This window comes from Frankliniella occidentalis, unplaced genomic scaffold (genome assembly GCF_000697945.3).
Source record: "Frankliniella occidentalis isolate FOCC.00 unplaced genomic scaffold, Focc_3.1 Scaffold63, whole genome shotgun sequence".
Taxonomy (NCBI): Eukaryota; Metazoa; Arthropoda; class Insecta; order Thysanoptera; family Thripidae; genus Frankliniella; species Frankliniella occidentalis.
Window position 1 is genome coordinate 1424206 of NW_026267193.1, and position 3161 is coordinate 1427366.

Below are 3161 nucleotides of genomic sequence, written 5' to 3' on the forward strand. Positions count from 1 at the left end.
CTGTAAATAAAATGGAAAAGAAAAAGTTAGCAAATCGTATGTATTCTCAAAAATATTTCTATTAATATAAAACAGAAGGGGGTGATGTTGTACCTTATAAAACAGCGTTGAGATGCAGCCATTTGCAGCGTGGAAGTGAATTGTCCCAGTGGAGTATCAACAAGCCGCAACACACCACAGGAAGGGCAATTCTCCAAACTGACCGTCCTGCAAGCTGAATAAAGCGTAACACATTAGTAACAAAATTGATTTTACATAAATTACTTTAATAAACACTTCCTATAGTTGTGGATAGTTTGAGAGTGCACAGTAGAGACCAAAGTGCAAATAAAACCTTTTACAAGTTTTTACTTACAGAATATTGGAGTTGACTGGCTTATTTAAAAGAGGTATGCCAAACAGGAGTATAAAACAAGGAACTTTTGGGAAAGGTCAAGAGGAAAAGAGATGGGGAAGGGGGCAGTACAGATATCATATCACAACCACAAAAATTAAACAAACCAAACCACAAAAAATCCACAAGACAGAGAGACAAAAATACTAGTTCAAAATTCAAAGGGACAACAGGGCAAGTCATTCAATAAAGCATTGCAATTTAAATGTCAAATTCACTTAGTAAGCAGCATAAGGACATACCAGAATACAAAAGGCACAAGAACACTCATAAACACAAGAGAAATTCACAAATATAGAAGTACAGGCACAAATTGCAGAAAAACCATGAACAAACACTTTTAAGAAACAAGGTAGCAGAACAGTGCAATAAGAGGGCAAAACACAGCATACGAGAAACATGTACAAGTAGTTTAGGCACAAATTGTAGCAGAACCGTGAGCAATCAAACACTTTCAAGAAACAAGGTTGCACAACAGCACAGGAGTACGGCAAAATAATAACCAGAACATGACAAAGACACATTCAAAAGAACATCCTCAATCATTGACATTATGGGCACTTCAAATTTAATAGACAGAAAAGGAATGGTAGAGAGGGAATTCACTTGTAATCAGAGTTCAAGGCAGAGAAAGGGCAGGGAGGTGGCTGGGGTGAGATGCATGTTTCTTTTAACGATTATGGGGAAGAATTAGTGCCACTTCGTATGACAGCATGTTTAAATAATTTTTAGCCCCCTAAATATTGAAGTTATTTCAATAAAATTGAAGGAAGCTTGACACCATTTGGACTCAGGTGTGCAAACTCAAACTATCCTTTTCTTTTGCTAAAATTGTTACTATAGGTGGTGGTAGAGGAATGTCTAAAAACTTAACAATGAGAAGAAAGACAATAGAAGTGTACTTAGCTTTGGCATACCACGCTCACAACAGAGGGAGACAACAAGCGTAACTGAGTGGGTAGATTCACCAAATTGTCACTTTGATTGGTTGGCTGCCTGTCAACAAAACGGTTCAGTTAATTTTTAAAATCTTCAGGTGCTTATTCAAGAGATATGAAAAGAAACTTACGTCATACAGAAAAAGAGGATGAAGGAGTTCCTTAAACGGCTTTCAGAGAGAAATTAAATGGAGTAAGCTGTGCACATTGTTGACAGGTAGACATCAATTCCAGCAAAGCGCGGGAACTTCTCTCTCAAACAAAAAGGAAAAGATGTGCGACACAACTTTGAGTCCTGAAAAGGTAAAGAGAAAGTAAAACTTAAAATCGTAACTCTCAGAATGCATATTGTAGCTCAAAATAAAACATAGAGCAATACGTGCCACCAGTGTGGGTGTTTCGTTGCAATCCATCTCCCTCATCGAGTAAGTGGCCTCCTCATCAAGAAAAGAAGTGCGACCTCTGCGGCAGAACCATTTTCAAATCTCAATCATACCATGGTAAATGGGCCTAAGGGATCGACATTAGAATTAGTTAGTACCCAAATAAAAGTCAAATCAAAAGTCTGAACATAAATGTAAGAATACTTACAATTGTTCATGGTAATTAGATACAAATAATCGTCAATGAAAGACCAATGCCATGACGAGTCTTTGAAATTCAACTCAAACCTACAATAGAAAAGAAAAACAGCAATCAGTTTTAAAGACACTGGTAAAGTTTGGAATATTGGAGCACTTGCTATGCAAATGTACTTACCGGAGGGGAAATTAATATACAGGTGATTAGCGGAGCAGATGTCACAAGATTGGAATACTTCTAGATAAGCAAACGACGAAGAATATTTGGTGGAAAATATAGAAGAGAGTTGCAAACCTGGAAAAGAAATCCAAATGTTAATTGAACCATTAAGGTTAAATAGTGCTAGTACCTTGCTGAAACAATACCTACCACGTGGGAATATCACAGAGAATCCCTAGCTCTATATATGCTGATTGGTCCATTAAAATAACTTTAGAGAAAATATTGACTGCGATGCCATGGTGGTGAAAATCAATCGTAGCTGCACCTGGAATAAATAAAAACAAAATAGTTATGGGAACGGTAGTCACAATTAGAAATATTTCTTCACTGCAAATACGTACCTCTGAAGTTTATCTAAGTCATGAATACTGGCAGCACCCAGTACAATATGCAACAGCACCTTAGGGTGATAAGTATGAGAATGAAAAGGCTTTAAAACCAAACCAAAACCCCAGAAAGAATTAAAGAAAGATGGAGAACAAGCCAGTGAACCCAAGGAAACCCCAAAGTAGGTATATAGTGCCATTTAAATTATATGAGATAGAGATTAAGACACAGGACATCAGATTCAAACATCACATCAAAACCCAAAAGACATCAAATTTGAAAGAAATAATTTCAAACCTTCATCAAAACAAATAAGACAGGGAAAATATTGCATGGAGAACACAGCAGAGTCAAGAAAATTTCAAACCAAACAGTACAGCATCAGCATCAAAACAGTCATTCAAATTAAACAAATGCACAACACTTCAAAGACAGGAAAAGAACAGCAATCACAAAGGCAACACATACATACGAGCACTCAATAAACAGCAAGGGCAAGGCACAGGGTTAGTCGACAAAAAATATATGTTCATCAACAACAGATAAGAAATTCAAGTAAGTGGCAAGAGCAGAGATAGTACCAAATCAAGCACAAAACACTTTTAGAGGCAGGGCAGAAAAAGTCAGAGCACTTTCATGACAGGTTCATCAACAACGAATAAGCGATTCAAGATTCAAGTCAGTGGCAAGAGCAGAGA

The 3161-nt window shown here is 37.0% G+C and overlaps 1 protein-coding gene and 1 long non-coding RNA gene across 2 annotated transcripts in view; one reads left to right on the forward strand and one right to left on the reverse strand.

The window, feature by feature from the left end:
• Positions 1-3161, forward strand: part of LOC113209516 (small G protein signaling modulator 1-like) — a gene marked incomplete at its 3' end in the record, with an annotated part of 35225 nt that overhangs the window by 19813 nt on the left and 12251 nt on the right. The gene's annotated exons all lie outside the window — the stretch shown is intronic.
• Positions 1715-3155, reverse strand: LOC113215516 (uncharacterized). The gene is made up of 5 exons (XR_003303914.2): positions 2478-3155; positions 2284-2401; positions 2092-2208; positions 1924-2003; positions 1715-1842 (listed from the first exon to the last, which is right to left on the reverse strand). It is a non-coding gene; the product is annotated as an uncharacterized LOC113215516 (long non-coding RNA).